The following is a 20,717-nucleotide window of genomic DNA, read 5'->3' as shown; positions in this document are numbered from 1 at the left end:
ACACACAAGCGTCAGCACACACACTTACTTACTTCTGCTCCAATAAGGTGATGAGAGGTGTCCGACTGCAGAGCTGCAGCTGCACTGCATCTGCCACAAAACACACAAAACTGTTCAGCATCTTCACCATCACTGAAGTCGAGAGAGGTGAGAAAAGAGAAGAAACTCATCAAATCGTAGTTTAAAAGCTTAGAAATAAATATTAATTATCTGTCATGTGGTGTTAAATTAGCAACAAATTGCAGATTGCAGCAACTTCTGCTCTCGATGTGAAATTTAATCACACGTTTTAATTCAATGGCGAATTTGAATCCAATCTCCAGGCTGGATATTACATCAATATCAATATAATTAGAAATGAATAAAAAAGGGGGTTTATATATCGTCATTAGACCCAATCAGACATTCAAAGTGACTTAAATGTGTGAAAGTATCGTTTTTCCTTGCACAGGCTGTTTGGGTTTTGCTAGATTGTTCTATAATTTCATCCCATAAACACACACTTTGTCCACCCACAGTCACAATGACCTTCTTGGGGCAATTTTCAGCAGCACAGATGCCCACCATCTTTCCTGGAAGGCTGAAAATTCATCTCTTCAAGAAAGTGTTTCTTCACATCACCCTTTTCCCTCCTTCTGAATGATGTCTCCTCTCCTATAAGCCCTCTCCCACCAGCTGTAATATCCTCTTATCTTGGAGCAACAAAAAAAAGAGAGAGAGAGGAAAAAACTGATGTCTGCTCTTATGGCTCTTATTTTATTTCCTCTTCTTCCCCATGCAGCTCTGCAGGGTCACTGGGACATAATCAGGTAACCAGGAGAGCTGAGCCGATGACACTTTAGATGAAACAGAAAATCTCCAAATTGAAATGCGATCGCAGACAGACGAATAATGCAATTTAGTTCAGCTGCCTCTGACATTTATACTCCCCTTTTTTGTGGTTAACTGCAAATTAAAGCTTGTTTTACTGCATAAGAGCATCCGCTTAAGTGGCTAAACACGCAAATCTAAATCCAGAATCAATCAGAATTAAACAAATCAAGTTGAAATCATCAGTGCAAAAATGTCAACAGAGAGAGTTTCACTTTCTTTTTTTTTTTTAAACAGTAGATTATTTTCAGGTCTAAATGAACTCACTTGATTTGCAGAGCTAATGAGAGACTTCTGTTTAAGAGTTATAATAATTCAACTGACCCTGTTACCTTGATTGGAGCGGCAGTGGAAAAGTCTTCGCAGGGATCAGCTCGTCTGTCGGCCCACTTTAAGTCTGGAGGACTGGAGGATGGATGGACCGAATCTTAAACCCTCGATCTCATCTCACCCCCGACCACACTCTCACTCCCACCTCCCCCCTTTGCTCTCCTACAGCACTGCTGCCTCCCTCCCTCCCTTCCTCACCCCAAACCAGAATTAGGAAGACTAGGTCAAAAGATCTCATGGCGATTTATTTTGAGAAAAACAGGGAGAAAAAAAGTTTAAAAAAAAACTTGTTTGTGATGAAACAAACAGAAATGTAACTTTTAATAGGTATTGGATTCACGTTTGGTTTGGTATTACTGCTTGCTATATCTGTTATTCTGTGTGATTTAACACAAAATTCTGTGGCATTTGTCCATAAGATGTTTTTTGTTGTATGATTTATTACTTTTAATAAATAGCGGACTTACTTTTGAGCAACTAATGCTTGTTATCTATCTATATCTGTGTAATTTAACACAAAAATCTGTAAGTTTATCATTTTAAAAATCCTTGATAAACTCAATTTTCCTTTCAAATAATAGCATAAGACTATAAAATCATGTTTTTTCTGATTGAAATAGAGTAAAAATTGTGTAATTTCAATGTAGAAAGAACAAATTGTTGTATATGCATGTATATTTGTAAAATGCATATTTTTGATGTAGACATTATCAATAGTTTTGGCTTTTTTCATTCTTTTGGAATCCACATGTAAATTATTCCTTATTACAAAATACGAAAAATCTGTAAGATCCTATGGTGGTTTATTGGAGAAAAAAGCCATAAAATACTCCCAAAACTTGCTTCATTGGAAGTCGTGACAAAACAAATAAAAACATCTAACTTTTAATAGAGAATGGATTCACTTTTTGGCAAATAATGCTTGATTTGTCTTTAATTTCGTGTATTATTGTTAAAAAAAATGCTCAAATACAGAGAAAAACAACATCTAACAGCAAACATCTATATAGAAGAATAAGGAGTATTTTGATAAGCACCAAATTCTCACTGAAAATTACAGAAAATTTTGCATAATGCTTGTGTGTATTCTCAGCTCAAAAAGGAGCTTCATTTTTTAAATTGTACCAGTGCTATTTGTTTTTTTTCTTACATTAACTTGGTTCTTCTATCAGCACAACTTTGCACAAATATTTTATTCATAAGTCTTCTGTCAGTTGATTTATCAACTATACCAACCCAAAATTAATTATTTAAGTAAAAATAAAATGGTGAAAAGCAACTTTAAATGTGACAATTTCCTATAGTTCTTAGCTTTATCCAATTAAAAATTGAACATTTTTGGGTTTCACTGGAGTTTTAAATAGTTTCTTTTTTTCTTAAGGTGTTTTGTCAGATTGAACAATAACTGAAAAATTAATTGTTTGAAATGAGTTGAGGGTTAATATAGACTTTAGTTGGGCTGCATGCTGACAGACATTGAGGTCAACAGCTGCTATGATGACAGATGACCATCACTTTAAGTGAGAGTGTAAAGGGTGAGAACTGCAAAAAAGCACAAGCAGGCACAAAAAAATCCCTGAAAATAAGCTTTGAGGAAATAGATGAAGCAACTTTTCCTCCATGTCAGGAACCGGAGCATATTAGACTGAGCTCAGGGAGAAGATACAACTGAGCTGAGTGAAGGTGACTGCAGGTTTTTCTACTCACTGAACCAAGCAGGTGATGAACTCAATATACTGAAGCTTCTCTGTAGCTCCACTACAGCTGCTTTTCACTTGACAGCGATGACTTTGGCCAAGGTCAACAGGCTGCTCAATGCTGCGCCACGTGGAGCTCCAGAGGCCGGTGGAGGTGGAGGAGGAGGTGGAGCTGGGGGCGATGGTGACACAATTCTGCTCGAGCTTAATATCCTGCAAGTGGTCCCTCAAGTGCTGCAGCCTCCAGCACTCGTCTCACTTTGGTGGATGTGAGGGCGAATTTCTAGAGTCTGCTGCAATGAAACAACAAAAAAGACTTAGATATAGATCTAAATCTTAAGTGGTTAAGATACGATACGATTTGGTATGAAACAATACGATACAAAAAGCTGCAACATGAAACGATACGATACGATGCTATACGATATGATACAAAAAGAAACGTAACAATACGAAGCGATACAATCCGATGCAATATGATATGATACAAAACTATATGAAACAATACAATATGACATGAAAGAATACGACACGATACAATACGAAACAAAACGAAACGATATGATGAAGTTTATTCAACCCTCAGCGTGGAAATTCACGTGACAGCATTTTGATACAGAAGAATCATGGAAGAAGCAAGAGAAGTATCCGAAAAGCACACTAAACTAACAAAGATATAAAAAGGGATAATAAAGACAACATATAAGGCATGATGGATTTACATGTGCATACGTGCAGATTTAACGTGACATTTAAGTCAATATAGCTACACTGTAGCATTTTTTCCCATTTTTTAATGATCATTTAACCTAATATTATTAGGTTTTTATTCTAACTTTTTTATTTTTGTTACTTCAGTTTTTGGTTTCTTTTGTACAAGCACCATTGTTTAGATTTTTTTTCAGCACAATTTACATCATGTTCTTGTTATTTCTGCATGCAACGTGTGAGCTACTATTTATCTATCTATCTATCTATGTTTTAAAACAACTTCATCCTGAAATTAACATTCAAGTAACTTAAAATGTTTTTTTAAAAATAAAAATCAAATCGTGCACATGTGCAAGGTACTGCAAATCAGAGTTATAAGTAAGAGTCAGATGGAGCCTAATTTATTTTTTAAAAACTAATCACACAAGTAATTAAATTCTCAAAAAGACTGTTGTGAGATCATTTTATTCCTTCTCTTTTATTTAGCTTTACTTGACGACATGAATTCTCCTTTTTTTTGTCACCAGAAATCAGTTCATAGCAGGTTACTGATGATTGAAATCTGCCTTTTATTAGATAGTTAATGATTTAAATCGAAAATGCTGCCGGTTATAAAAATATTTTACAAAGGCAAAATTAAAAACTACTCGTGTTTAGACTATATTTAAAAGAATAACTGGATTTGACAATGTGGCAGATCTAATTCTCTGATTTCTTGCAAACAATGTGAGTTAAAATTTCAACTCCACTCTCATATGCATTTACTTATAAAATCTCCACTACATGAACCTACTGACAGCATTATCTGAAAATTTGTGCACTCTAATCATAAAAACCTTCCCATTAGTAGCTATTTCAGTCCAGATAGAGGTACCCGCCCTTGCAAAATGTACTGAAAAACTGCTGCGTGCACCTCTAGGCTAATTGGTTGAGTTTAGAGAAGATATCAAGCCCTATTTTAGCGCATTATCAATATTAGTAGCAGTTTTCTCCATTCTAACTTCTATCCATCCATCCATTCTGCATACACTGCTTAATCCTCACTAGGGTCGTGGGGGAGCTGGAGTCTATCCCAGCTGATTTGGGGCAAAGGCAGGAGACGCCCTGGACAGGTCACCGGTCTGGGTGTCAAACAATCACACTCACATTCACACCGACGGACAATTTAGAATAATCAACTGACCTCAGCATATTTTTGGACTGTAGGAGGAAGCCGGAGTACCTGGAGAAAACCCACGCATGCACAGGGAGAACATGCAAACTCCATGCAGAAAGATCCCCGGAAAGCTGGGAGGCGAACCAGGGATCTTCTCATTGCAAGGCAAAAGCACTAATCATTACACCACTGTGCAGCCCCACTCTAACATCCGGATCTTAAATGTAAAATTTACTATATAGCTACAAAAACAACCATACCCCTTCTTTGTTCTATTTCCCATGTGGTCATATTACTACTTCTCAGTATCAGCTTTAATGGCAAAGTACGTACAAGTACGTTCATTGTTTTGCTGCACTAGAAGTCTACAATTAAACATCTGCAGGCTCCAAACCTGAAAGATTTTTTCTCCTGATGTGTCCCTCCTCATCTTCATTCTGCTTTTCACTCCCTCATTACGTTCCTCTCTGCTCATTCATCATGTTTAATTAGTGCATTTCAGCTCTCACATCCTCATCTGCAGTGTTTCATTTCAGCAGGCATGAATGAAATACAGAAACGGTCGAGATGTTGTTACAAAACACTAGAAGTGAAATCAGTTTGTGCATCAAGTTAGCAGCTGGTTAGCTTAGCACAAAGACACTGAGAAACCCTGTCTCTGGTCAAAGTTAACAAAACCAGTCAGTCCCGACAGCTGACAAATAAAAATTTGATTCAAAGTCAGTGAAATCTATGCAAAAACAACATTTTTATGATACAGTAAGCCTTTGTTAATCCCACAGTGGAGAAATGTGCAACAGTAAAGGGGATGGTGCAAACACTAAAGAAATATCAGTAGAACAATACGTACACTATGGTTGAAAAGTTCAAGGTCACTTAGAAATGGAATGGAAAACACAAAATTGTCTGGGTGACCTCAAAGTTTGAACGGCAGTGTAAGTACTAGTACAGATTGTCCAAATTCCGCTGGATGGAAATAACAATATTGCACGTCAGTGATATTGCACTGATTCCAATACTAATACAAAAAATATTACAGCAAGTTTTGTGCCTGGCCGGTCGTGACCAAAGATCGTGATTTCCTGGTATCCCGCCAGCTTGTTGCCTGGCAACCTCACGAAGACAAATGGGCAGAAACAGACAAGCTGTTTCTTTATGCCAAAAGCTAATGATGCTAACACACCTCCATCTCCAGCTCCTGGCAATAAACCTAAACATTTCCCAAAATATGAGAATATTCCTTTAGATATTTGAGAATTTCTGCTTCTTCTGAAAACAACAAAATGCCCGTTAATGGGATCTAAAGCTGCGTTTTGGTGAGAACCGGACTAATTCTGCACTGCTTAATCCAAAGTGTTGTGCTGCGTTCGTCGGTGGATTAGCTGCGATTTAGTTTTCTCTGCAGCAAAAGAGACACATGAAGAAAAGCTGCATGCATCCCTATATGTTCCACCTCTACAACACACACACACACACACACACACACACTTATCATCCCTCAGATGTGATAGCTGACACCGGAGGCTTTTAATTCCAGTGTAAATACAAATACTCTCCCAGACAGCTATCAATTATGCATGCCACTAATTGAGTTGAATGTTGTGCTTTTAGCAGGCCGGGGGACCCTGGGTCACATGCAAAAAGCCTGAAACCAAACCACACACACACACTCACTCACAGACACACAAACACACAGATAAACACACTGATGTATTTGTGAGGACCTTCATGCATTCAGCTACCCTCTGGCTTTAACCTCAAAAACAATGATTTAGCATGTTTAAGGGCTTTTAAGGAAGCTTTACATTGTTAATGACTGTTTTTATTGTTCGCTTTAGGCATTTTTTTTTCATTTGATATAAACACAGTGAGGAGATTGTTTAGTCCATGAAAAAAAAATGTTCCTTGCCAGTTTATTATCAGTTTAGAGGTAAATCCAGTTCATACATTGCCTTTAAACTACACTAATGAAACAATGGAAGTAATTTGAGGGGGAAAATAGTGAATACTTTGTTCCATGAAGCTGCTGTGACTATAAATATTCTTCTTAATCTTTGGAAAGTAGTCAGGTGAAGCTTGCAAAAGCACATTTAAAATTAACGGTGTTGTTTTTAACACCTCGAGAGCAGCAGTGATGTACAGATATAGTCCAGGATCTCATGACTTCATTCTTGGGTGGAGACACAAAATTTGCAACTGGGTGTTGTTTTATATAAACGCGATGAAGAAAGATGGTTGATTAACATTTTGATTAGGCACCAACAGCATTAAAAAGCCAGATTATCATCCATATATGATGCCAATTTGTACATTTCTGTAATATTTCTATCACTTCCTCTCACTTAAAATTGCTTGGATTTGCTCATTTTGCTGTTTATTTGAATTAAAACACTTGCTTTCCATGCAAATGTCTTCTTATCTTTTCTTAAAACAAATCTCTACTTGTCAGCATTTACTGTGATGCACCAAACAACCACATTAGATTCATCATTTGTCAAAACCTGATTCTGATTCTTGGGTTTAATACACACCAAAAAAAAAAAAGAAAGAAAAGAAAAAAGTCCACAATGACAGAACATGTTTAATTTAATTGGGAGGATTTTAATGGTGGTTGCGTGGCCTAAATGTACCCATAGATGGGAGCCGAGCCTTGATTCAAAATCTGTCTCAGATGGGAGATTTGTGTGCTTTACACACCCTCTATTAACCCCAACCACCTCTTGCTGCCTGTGATTCAGTTCATAAATATACAGCACATCATTCACTTTCCTCTTGACCTAATCAAGCCAGCAATTATTTTGGACCAAAATATAACTGGGAAGAAAATTTAGCTGCATATGAAGGTAAATTCTAGTAAAAAGGTTTGAACCACATCGATCCCAATGCAGAGTAAAGTCTGAGCTGAAACAAATGGAAACAGAAGATGAAAATGGAGGCAAAAACACAGCTTTCCAGCATGAAGTTGGTTTCAGACATTCTAAAATTTAGTCTTAGATAAACCTGATGTAAGTTGTAGATTTCCACAAAAAAAGGCTATCTGGGGCTCATTTAGAGCTTAGCTACTGTATGTTTCCATGACTACAAAGATAAAAACATGTCTCATAATTTATGCTTTGCTAATATTATATTGAGCAATGAGAAGAGAAGCGGTGTATTTTTCCAACTCTTGTTTTTTTACTTTGCAGTGGTACATTCTGCAAACATAATTTTCCCAATAAAATAACCCTGCAGCCATGAAATTTAATATTAAATTCTTCAAGAAGGCTTAAGTTTTCTGCTGGAGTGAAAAGAGCTGAGAATCTGAAAGTCATTGTTTGGTCAACCATGTTTTTTTTTTAAGATTGAAGATAAATCCTATTTAAAGTAGTCAGATCGAAACAAACAACTTGACAACATTTCTATTTTCATTTTCAATGACCTGATTTCTAAGACAATCTAAATAGTTTTTTGGTTAATCAATTGCTTGTTTGGTTTTGAACACTTTATATAAAACACGGCAGAGCCTCCAGGTTTGAAAAATGAAACCAGCAGCAAAGTGTCTTAAACTTGCATTCTATCTAACAGTCAGCAGGGGGCGACTCCTCTGAATGGGTAGATTGCATAGAAGTTTATGACAAAATAATCCAACTTCTCACTTGATTTGTTACCTCCATAAACATTTCCCCAATGAATTTATGACCTCAATTTGTAGCTTGAAGCATTGTTTGTTACAAAATTATGTTAATGTTGTAAATTATGCTCATATTTAGAGGGAAATAGACAATAAAAGTGGGTATGTTCTTTAGTAAAATCAACCTCTCAAACTCCAAACTTGAGGTTTAAAAATGGTAAACCACAAACTGATGTCCAAAATCCATCTTTTACACACAGTCATTGCACACTTGAAGCTTTCATTTGTAACACAGTAAGCTACTGCTACTGTCAGGCTCATCTTTTAAACTAACATGGATGAATGAGAACAATAAAAACTTTGTCAATCTACACATGCATGGCAGCTGAGCAATGAAGAAACCCGAGTGATACGGTTGAAAGCTCCGGAACGTGTTGGCATTGGACCTTGTGTGGAGATTGCTTTGCCAACAGCTTTAAAGGTATTTCAACCCTGAAACGACTCGATGATGCAGTGAAGCCTGGCGAAGATGTCCCCACTCTCAGGCAGCAAAAAGCCCAAACTGGTCCTAACAAAGACAGAAGAACAAGAGGATAAACACAGTAAAATAAATCAAAAAACACTGCTGCTGCTGCTGCTGGATTTAAACAGACATACATTTTTACACGCACACTCAAACACACATTCACAACAAAGGAAGAGGCCTCATAGTGAGTATAAAAGCTGACAGTTTGGAAATTGAGCCTTCGGCCTGATGGAGCCGCCCAGGCAGCATCCAGAACCAGATGACAGAAGGCGAGATTTAAACAAACGGGTCGAATACGGAGGCAAGCGGCGTTGTCGGGGGAATATTACTGTAAAGATGTAATATAAACACAGAATCGTATGAAGAAAACCCCCTTCTCCTCCGCCTTACTCTTTGTGCCAGATATTAGCCCAGTCTATCACCAACAGAAGCGTGTGCAAGGGGATGAAGTAAAAAAAAACAAAACAACAGATATCATGAAGGACGTCTGCTTGTGTATAATAAGACTTCACATTCCCCAAAGGAGCAATTTAGGTACACAGAAAGACGGGAATTTGCTTTCCACTAAGATCTCCTCTCTGTGTGGATGGAGGATGAGGAGGATGAAGGTGGTGGTGGAGGTTAAGTCTGGATTTGATCCCCGCTAAAAGGACTGTTTGTTTTACAGCTGACGACCCCAGAGTTTAATCTGGTGCTTAGCCGGCTGCTCAGTCTCTCCCCTCCTTCATCTCCTTGCATCCTGTCATCATCCTCCCTCTCTTTTCCCTCCTTCATTCAATCGTATCATCCTCTCACAGCAAGTTAACCCCACCACCACCACCACCACCACCATCCTCCATCCCCTCGCCGTCTCCCTTATTTTCCTCTCCTCCTTTTTTTTTTTTTTACTCTGTCGCACTGCCAGGAGCGTTTTCTTTGCTATTTACATTTAACTGGATCCATCAGGTTGTGTGTTATGCGTAAAGTGAAGCGCTTGTTACATCATGCGGCGCTGTGGGTGCATGTGGGAGGACGGCGAAGGAGTGCAGCGATGGTTTGAGGCCCTTGGAAATGTGTCCACGCATGTGTTGAAGTTTCCAGCTTACGTGGCCTCTAAATGTGTGTGTGTGCGCGCAGGACAATAGGGAGAGTGTATGTTAAACAGGATGATGGTATTGCAGCAGATGAGGGTCATGCTCTGAGTCTTAAGGGTCAAATCCTGTTAGAAGTAAGAGGGATCAAGGCTTTAGTAGTTTTTTTTTTTCTTCACTGCTGCAATATTCACTGGGAGGGTGCAAGAGGAGCAATGTGTGTGTGTGGACACCTCCATACAGTGTGTGTCTGTTTGTGGAATAGCTTAAAAGCGCTTAGTCTGATTTGGTCGGAGCTGAGTTACACATGATAAACAGAACGGAGGTAGGCGGAAGAAGAAAACGACAGACTGTGCACTGGAGATGAACAAATCATCCGCAGATAAAGACCTTGTAACAAAGGTTGCAAGGATAAAATCATGTTATTCCACTCTGTCTGACTGGATTTCATTTATTTCTTGTTTCAGCGTTTCATCCCAGCTTTTGTTTAAGCCTCTGGGTACTTTATATGTCTTCAGCTGTACATTGTGTGTTCATCTGATCAGCCACCTAATGTTGTGCAGGTTGAACCACAGAACCTCTGCAAGTGTAAGATTTTGAAGACATTTCTAAGAAAAGTTGAAATGATTAACTTTAATTTCACAGTATAGGATATCTACTATGTGGTGCTCTTCATTGTCTGGTACTAAAATAGCATTTTATGTGTTCTTTGAGTTGCAAATTCATTACATCTGGTGAAAAATTTGATGGTTTCAGGCGGGTAGGTGCTTTACTGATCCCGAGGGAAATTCAAGAAACCAGCAGCATATTAAACATGCACAATATATGGAAGTAAAAGATAAGAGCAGAGCACACAGGGATATAGAGATATAAAAAATATAAAAGCATCATTACACAGAATGTATGCACTAAAGCTATAAACTGTGTAGATGCTGTACACATAGGCAGAAAAATATAAATCAAATAAAAGCTGTGCAATTAGTAATATGCAAAGAACCACAGATGCCCATTTACACTAGCAGTCAAAAGTTTGGACACACCTTCTCATGTAATGGTTTTCATTGAATTATTTTATACATTGTAGATTAGTATTGAAAACTATAAAAGAATACATGTGGAATTATGTTGTAAACAAAAGGTGTTAATCTTCAGTATTAATCCACAATGTAGAAAATAATACAAATAAATAAAAAGCACTGAATGAGAAGGTGTGTCCAAACATTTGACTGGTAGTGTATATACATCTACGTATGTGTCCAGTTAACCACCATGGAAATTTATAAAAATGACAATCACAACTTTATTTATACAGTTCCTTTAAAAACAGATTTTACAAAGTGTTTTAGAGACATCGCTAAAAAAAACAAAAGGAGGATACTCAGGAAGAACAACAGATAGCTGGTCATCCCCAACACGGTAAAAGATTCTCACAATAAATGAGTACAACACCAGATGAAACCAATTCAATTCAATTTTATTTATATAGTGCAGATTCACCACATGGCATCTCACGGCGCTCAGCATAGTAAGGTACAGACATTAAGGATTTTAAACAGAGAACAGAAGACCCGACAAACCAAACTTGCCTTTGGATTCCCAGTGAGTGATGGTGAGAAGGAACAAACAAAAAAACTGCAATTGAGAGGGGAAAAAACTATGACAGAACCAGGCTCAGGGAAGGCAGCCATCTGCCTCAACCGGCTGGGTGAGGGTGGGGATGGGGGGAGGGGATAGCAATAGATAGAATAAATACCATAAATACAGGGCTAAAAATTATGTTAATATTATGAATAGTAAATTAGTTAGCATAATCATTATTTCAGAATGGTTTTAAAGATAAATATAAATTACTTTGACAATGTATTCATTCATTAATCATATATAATGGCTATGATTAGTTAGTTTTACACAGTCTCAATGCAAACAGTCTTAATCACAGAATCTTTTTCTTTACCTCATAGTGTAATATTGTATAATATATTGTATAATAGTGTAATCTCTTTAGTGTAATGCTTTGAAGCAATTAAAAGTGATGTGAAAAGCTGTTTACATGTTACAGTAATGAAAAAATGTGCATTAAAATATGTTAATATAGCCTAGCCGCGCTAGACAACCCACGGCAACGAATTTAATTCTCTGCCAAGGTGGGTCTAGTTACCCTCCATAAGGCTCGAGGATGTATGCTCCTAAAACTGGCCAGACCAATCACCGTGAAGTGTAGAGTCAGAAGGCGGGCGTAACGAAGTGATGACAGAGGCGCGACGATTCTGACAGAAACAACCGGAAACAACTAGCCTAGCCGCGCTAGACAACCCACGGCAACGAATTTAATTCTCTGCCAGGGTCGACAACAAAAACGACAACAGTCGTTGGGCTCCATTAGCACCGACTCTGAATAATCTTTCTGTTAACATGTCTGTAATATACTTGAGCTTCACCCATTGACTGTATAAATAAGGCTTCACCGAACTGCCGCATCCTCTGATTTCCGACGCTCTAGGAGCCTATTTGTTGCGCTGATTGGTTGTATACCTACCCAATTGCTGCAGAGGGATTTGATAGACAACCTTTTAGCCCGCCTCTCTCCCTGTCGAGCGTGCCTAGACCCTTGTGTCTTCAGAGCATGGGTCTAGCGCGGCTAGGCTAATGTTAATATGTCATTAACACACATTTTACCAGCTCACCTTCAGCATACTCAATAAACTGACATTTAAGAAGAGAAAAAAAAAATTGTTCTGTTGTTGATATTCTGAAATAAAGATGTATAATATCGATTCATTTATTTCCCTATACAGCGTCACTATGAACATATGAAATAAAATCAACTGTAAATAGTGAATACAGACCCTGTTTGATATTTTAAAAATACTAATATGTAAATGCATATCTTTAATTTTTCATGTGAATTGTACCATGTTCATGAGAGTCACCCTGGAAGTGGATTCTTTGGGTCATGCCTTGGAAGAGGCTCTTAGTCGGGTTCCTCGAGCCTTTAAAGAGCAATTTTGAAACGTGGAAATGTGCATCTTATTCAGTCTGCAACAGTGTTTAGGTGGCAGAAGTCAAAGCAACAGCCACATGACTGCCAGGTTTCCCAGAAGAACGCTGCACTCTAATGAGAAAAACAATGTAATACACCTTAACACACCTGTCAGTGGTTTTAATGTTGTGGCTCTAAGTCTCACTCTAAGTCTCTAATGCATTTTTTCAAAGGCCTTTCAATGTATATTGCCACATGTGATGATTTCAAGATTTATTTCAGTAATAGTTATGCTACCGTCCAAAAGTTTGGGGTCATCCAGCCAATTCCATGTTTTCCATGAAAACATGGAATGGGCTGGGTGACCCCAAGCTTTACAAATAAAACTAAAAATTTCATGGCATTAAATAATTGTACATACAATGAACTCACATGACATGGTTTGTACATTATTGTTTATTTAATGCTGTGACCGATCACTCTAAGTATCTATAATGTTAGCAGTGTGAGTCGGTATAGGCTATGCATGTATACAAAAAACTGAGAGTGCAATGTCAACTAAATGTCAAATAATTCAAAACTGTATCACATCTTAACAGTTATTTCACTCCTAAAGTGAACAGTAGAGTGTTTACTCTTGTATAATATTAAAAATGAACAGGCTAGATGTACTAAATTGAAAATACGGGCCTCATAGTAGCAGCTAAAAGCAGGAAAAATCTGCACACCTTTGACTACCCAGATTCAGATCTTTTGTTTGTTTAGTACATCCACCTTTATTCTTGATGACAGATTCAGCCTTCCTCAGCACAGAGAATACTAACTTTCTGCAGACATGTTCTGTCATTCTTCACAGACTGTTTTTATCTGCTGCTTTTTGCTGGAGGGCTTGTGTTGCTCTGTCTTCCTCTTTAAAATACCAAAGGGTGTTCTCTTGGATTCAAGTCAGATAGCATCCATCATAGTTTTTGCTTTTTTCTTCTTTAGAAACTCTTGTATGATTTTGGATGGTGAGCTTTGGGTCATTATCATGCTGGAATATTCCTCTTCTGTCAAGCTTCTGCAGACTGGGACTCATCTTGTCAGGCAGCGTTTTGGTTTGGTCGCAGGTATTCATGGTTCCAGCTATAAATGTTGTCTCCAGCAGATTTTTCACTCACATGTCCTCATATCATCCCACTTCCACCTATGTGCTTCAGTCTCAGGACTATGCATTCACTCTGGCAGGCTTCTCGAGGTTCACACTAAACATGTTTGATTCGATCTAAGCCAGACAAATTTGTCTTGATCCCATCTTACCAAAGAACCAATCAACAGGCTTCTTTTCATATCTTAGGCAAATTTTCGTCTTGTTATTTTTATACCAATTCAGCAAAGAGGAGATTTTTACTGCCCGGACAAACGTCGTTTGCCGGAAGGTATTGTTTTGAGCTGCGAGGTCTTGCTTGCTTGTTCCGTTGTTTGTCTGTAACAATTTGGTTTGCGCGCGATAACTCCACAAAATATTGATGTAGCCTCACCATATTTGGTACACAGGTGTACCATAATAAGACACAGGTCAAGTTCGAATTTGGTGACCGTGACCTCATTTTCAAGGTCACAGGGGTCATCTGTGTCGCCGGGCGGTCCAAGTTTGGTAAAACTTCTAGTTTTTCTTCTTTTGTTTTTTTGGTTAGCGTTCGTAGAAAATGTTGTCCTGCAGTGTCTTTAACAGAAACCATTGAGAGACCGTCTGCCAAGTCTGAGACATTTGCCTGTTTGTTTTTTAGAGGCAGAATATGTAGAATTAGTGCTTTCTTTGTGGCATCATTTTCAGGATGACCGCCGCAGACCTGATTAGTGGTACTAATTCTTGTTCTATACTTCCTGATTGCTGCTGCAGCTGTTTGCACTGACCAAGACTGCTGCTAATGTCCCTGTCTATCTTGTTTTTAGTGTGATATTTTATTGTTTTTATTGTGGGGTTTTTTTACATAAAAAAAACATTTTTAAATTGTTTTTATTGTTTGTTTATTGTGAATGCTTGTGTAACTGCTGTATAACAAATCACCCTTCAAGGGACAAATAATAAAGTTGAAGTTACAGTTGAAGTGTTCAACAGATTCTTATTTCAATCTTTGTAAAGTCTCTAATTCAGATTTTTTTTTTGCGACTCCTCGGGCAAATCTTTTGGCATGTGGAGGAAACTCTGCCTGTAGCTTCAAAGCTGTGAAAGTTCCTGTGTTCACAGCTCATTTTTTAAGTTCATGCACTTATTACATCTGAAAATTACAGCTGCACTGATTTTAATCTCAATGAACACAAGATTTCTGATCTGTGTCAGTAATCACAGGTGTTTTCAAATATGTTGAACTTAGTTTTTAGTTTTTACTTTGAATTTTTGATAGAGACTTTCTACAGATTCTGTGTTCAATTGTTCATGAGAGGAAACACTTAGACATATTGGAATTACTGAGAGTTGATGCAGTTTGGAATCCCTTGATGCACACTACCGTTCAAAAGTTTGGGGTCACGTAGAAATGTCCTTAATTTGAAAAGAAAAGCCCTTTTTCAATGAAGATAACATTAAATTAACCAGAAGTCGAGACATTGTTAATGTGGTAAATGACTATTCCAGCTGGAAACGTCTGATTTTTAATGGAATATCTCCTTAGGGGTACAGAGGAACATTTCCAGCAACCATCACTCCTGTGTTCTAATGCTACATTGTGTTAGCTAATGGTGTTGAAAGGCTCATTGATGACTAGAAAATTCTTATGCAATTCTGTTAGCACATGAATAAAAGTATGAGTTTTCATGGAAAACATGAAATTGCCTGGGCGACCCCAAACTTTTGAACGCTGTAAAAAATAGAAAACTACAGTCTGTTCAGCAGAGTTGAATAAGCTGAAATTGTAATTTGTGTGGTTTGTAATAGTGAAATAGTAAAATTGTAATAGTGGTTAGCGCTTTCGCCTTGCAGCAAGAAGATCCCCGGTTCAAATCCCGGCCTGGGCCTGGGATCTTTCTGCATGGAGTTTGCATGTTCTCCCTGTGCATGCGTGGGCTTCCTCCCACAGTCCAAAAATATGCTGAAGTTAATTGAGTACTCTAAATTGTCCGTAGGTGTGAATGTGAGTGTGATTGTTTGTCTGTATATGTAGCCCTGAGACAGACTGGCGACCTGTCCAGGGTGTCCCCTGCCTTCGCACGAGTCAGCTGAGATAGGCTCCGTGACCCGAGTGAGGATAAAGCGGTGTATAGAGAATGGATGGATGGATGGATGTTGGTACAGGAAAATTGGAACAAACCACAGGGTTTCCCTAAATAGATAGCAGGGGCAAGTCCTCATGCTTTCTTTCCCTTGGCCTACAACTTGCTTACAGTCCCCTGAAGCTCACCAAGTTAAGTGGATGACTTGTAAATAGGGGCTATATGTAGCAGTCATGGGTTCAAATCCAGCTCATGGACTTTTGCTGCAGGCTCTTCTCTCCTCTACTTCCCTGTTTCTCAATAAAACCAGAAAAGGCCAAAAAATGAGTGGGGGGTTGATTAGCTTTTGGTAGTTCTGTGAAGGACACTATTCGGCTAATAAACAAGTTTACATTGGCCAAATGAAGAATTAATAGTAGTGACTATTCAAAGAACAACATAAATGTTCTGGTACAGCGATGAAATATGACTTAGGACAATGAAGTAGCAAATCGTTAAATTCAAAGATTTTACTGCAAAAGGTTGCCCTGACATTTTAAATGTTCTCAACCTTTTTTTTTATGGTAAGTGATGTCGAACAAGAATATAGTCACTGCTATGTTTTCTTTAATTTGCTACTTCAGTGTTTTTTGTAACTGAAAGACAGAACTCAATCAGTGTTAAAACTGAATATTGAGAACTGAGATCTTCACACCAGAGACTCTTGTCTTGTTTATATTCTGCTGCGCTCATATAGTCTATCTGTCTTACACATCATTATATGTATTTTTCCCACCCTAATACATGTTATTGTTGTAAACGAGGATTTAAAACAAAGTATTTCAGTTTGGGAATGTTCAGACTGCTCCAGGCCTAACTCCATTACATGCATTTAAACTTTTGCACATGTAACAATCTCAGTAGGATTAATTTCGAGGCTAAAATGGTGTAATTTGCAATCTGATGAAGATGTGAGCGGAGTTTCAGCGCACAGATTCTGTTTGATCTCTCTTTGGGTTGCATTACAACCCAGGGGCTATTCTGCTGTGTAAAGTGTAATTTTAGTTTTGATACTTTAAGTACATTAGCGCTGACAATTCCATCCTCTTCACTTACAGTCTTAATGCACGGCTTACTTGCAGCAGTGCATTTCTACGGGCGTGTGTGACTTTTTTGTTAAAATAAAATATCAGAGTGCCAAAAGAATACTCATATTAATTTCAGCCATCATGCCCAGTCGAATACTTTTGGCTGCGTTTTCTCTTCGTACCAAATTCTCTGTGAATTTTTGGCCGAAAATTCACACCCGCCGTCCAAAGAAACAAAAGGCAGCTCTGCTAAATGTGGATGATCCGAAAGTCATTAGCATTCAAATGCAGAATTGATTGCATTGCTGCATTTTAAAAAAGGGTCACGTCACACCGGTTGAAGAATAATTCTCATTTAAGAGGAGCAGTTTTTCCTATTAACTGGATTTGAGAGTGGTGTGCAAAAAGCATCGCCTGCAATAATGAAAAAAATATTACATTGCACTCCAGTACATACATTGGTACAAGGCAAACTGAATGCAGAAGGAGGCCCTCATAATTCAAGAGAGGAGCAAATAAGAAGACAACGATTTACACCACATGAGATTTCCTCTCTTCTTCCTGCCTTATAACATTTTATGAGTCCCACATCAGCTGAATTGTCGCTGAAGTATCTCACAAGGGAAAACTATCAAGATGGCAAAGAAGGAGAAGAGAAGTGGAGAGCAGAGAGACGGCGACGCTCCCTATGGAGGTGAAGCCGAATAATTTCATGAATGAAAAATTAAGTCAATAAAACTACAATAAAAAGGCCCAGGAGCACGTCGGTATTCATGTGAGGAGGCGGCTGAGCTGTTGTGCAACAGAATGAAAGGCGGCTAATGGCCTCTCGATTGTCTTCTTGTCTCCTATTTTCCCTCCTCCACTCTTCGGTCTCTCAGCCTCCCTGGTTCGAGCTGCTCTCCGGGGAGTTGTGGTTTCTGAAAGGTTTCTCAATGTCCTTAATCCCTCCATCTCTTTGTGTCCAGGCAAAAAATATATCCGCATGAAACTCAAGAGGCCAACAGGGGCCAAGTCGTGTGAGAAAAAGATGAGCTTCTTTTCCGGCATTTTGTGGGAATTAAGTGGGGGGAAAAAGAGAGAGAAAAAGATAAAAAATAATTTGTCTTCTTTTTGAAGAACGGCACAAAGCTTTAAATTAGAGCTTCTAAAATTGGAGTCCTTCGGGTTCGGCAAAACGAGGAATGGTTTGATTTCACAGAAATTAAAAGATAGGACGATGGGTTTAATCACAGGTTTCTGCTAACGACATTATTCAAGCCCACGCTGGAGACGCTTGTACTATCCGTTTTAAAATCATCAAATATACCTGAAGTCTGTGCAAAGGAGGCTTTAGGGTGTAGAAGCATCAGTAACTGCAATGTATGGATGTGTAGAGATTATACACTGTAAAAAGTTCATAAAGTTTATGGTGAAAAACTGTCAAATCATGGTGACAGAAATCGGTGAATTCTAGAGTTTGATACTGTTTATATAAGACAGAATCACCATAAACAAGTTAATCAGGAGAAAACTGTATTTCTTAAATTTTTGATCATGAAAAATTACATTTCCCTACTCTCGTGCTGTTATTTAGTGGAAAAACGTCGTAGCATGTACAACATCAACACTGTAAGTTTTGCATTTATTCCTTGAAATAACACAAATTTCCACAGTTGAATGTACATATTGTTATGCTGATAATGGAAACATGGTGTCATATTTATAACAACTGACATGGTATTTTTTGCATTTATTTCCTGTAAAAAAAATGCAATTTGTCCCAGTCAAACTGATGACACACAATGCTCTAATATTTATGACAGCTATGACCACAATTTTTGCACACATGTAATACTAAAAATACACAAATTAAATGGTAAATACAATAATTGTTGTGCTGATGATGGGAAAATGCTGTAGTATTTATAATAGGTCACACAATCTTTCTTTCATTGGTATTTTCATGTAAATTTTCAAGTAAAACATGTTTTTAAATGGAATGGAGCACATTTTTTACAGTGTAGGGTAGCTTAAACAATTTCACTGGGAAATAGGAATATTTATTTTACAGGTATTGACTGTTTTTTGTAGTTATAGATAATAACTAGTGAAATCACAAAAAAATTAAATAAAAAAAAAAAGCAGACCAAAATTGTAAATAATGTCAGCAGCAAAAATGTGCATCTCTACTAAATAGTTATTCAGTCTTTTGATCGTACATTTGACCATGAAATGACACTATTTTTACTGTATTTAAATCTGCAAGAAATTATATTTTACAGCTATTTGCCATGATTGTGAAGAAAAAAATGTGTATATTAAGGATTTAAAAATGGAAAATAATCATATGGTGTTATAGTATTATCTCACATTTCTCAGTGCTTTGTTAAATTGTAGAAAACGAGCAAATGTTGATGATAAAAACAAAAACAGGCCAAACTGTGCAGAAGATCCACATTAAAATCAGCATTCCTACAAATAGTAATTTGTTCTTAGTAATGTGTGAGTGTAAAGTAAGTGTGAAATTAGCTGAAAAAAAACATCAAGTCTTTATGTTTTTACTGTTTTTCAATATTACAGAATTTCACCATTTATGTTTATTAGGGCTGCACAGTGGAGTTGTGGTTAGTACTTTCGCCTTGCAACAAGAAGATCCCCGGTTCAAATCCCGGCCTGGGCCTTCAATCTTTCTGCATGGAGTTTGCATGTTCTCCCTGTGCATGCGTGGGTTTTCTCCGGGCACTCCGGCTTCCTCCCACAGTCCAAAAACATGCTGAGGTTAATTGATAACTCTAAATTGCCCGTAGGTGTGAATGCGAGTGTGATTGTTTGTCTGTATCTGTAGCCCTGCGACAGACTGGCGACCTGTCCAGGGTGTCCCCTGCCTTCACCTGAGTCAGCTGGGATAGGCTCCAGCACCCCCCATGACCCGAGTGAGGATAAAGCGGTGTATAGAGAATGGATGGATGGATTCTTACATGTTGATTTACAGCAATCAGCTCACTGTTTAGAATTCTCAGTTCAAATGAATAATGAAAATAAAGGCAGATATCATGTATATTCTTTTAAAATTAAATCGTAATTTGTTTGTAAATACTGGTAATAAATACATCCATAAATACATCCTAACCACTATGACACTGTGCAGCCCTGATTAAATCTTTAGCCTAAAGTAATCAACAAAACGGTAAACTTTGCTGACAACATTGTTGTATTATTAAATGAATACTGAAATTATTAAATGAAGCAATACCTAAACTAAAATAGTTAATCCTGTCAGGAAAATAAAAAAATAAATAAATGAGGTTATTAAATAAATCCTGAAATTAATAAATGAAGAAATAAATAAATGACAAAATATTCCTGTTAAAATAAACATAAATACAAAAATTAATACAATTCAATGAAGCAATATTTACATAAATAAAATTAATTAATTAATCCTTTTACCAAGGATTCCTTATTTATTTATTTATTAGAATGGCTTTTTATTTCATATTGTCAGATGTAATAATTTCAGGACTGA

This window comes from Acanthochromis polyacanthus, chromosome 9 (assembly GCF_021347895.1).
Source record: "Acanthochromis polyacanthus isolate Apoly-LR-REF ecotype Palm Island chromosome 9, KAUST_Apoly_ChrSc, whole genome shotgun sequence".
NCBI classification, from domain to species: Eukaryota; Metazoa; Chordata; class Actinopteri; family Pomacentridae; genus Acanthochromis; species Acanthochromis polyacanthus.
Note: the sequence above shows the minus strand (reverse complement) of the source record.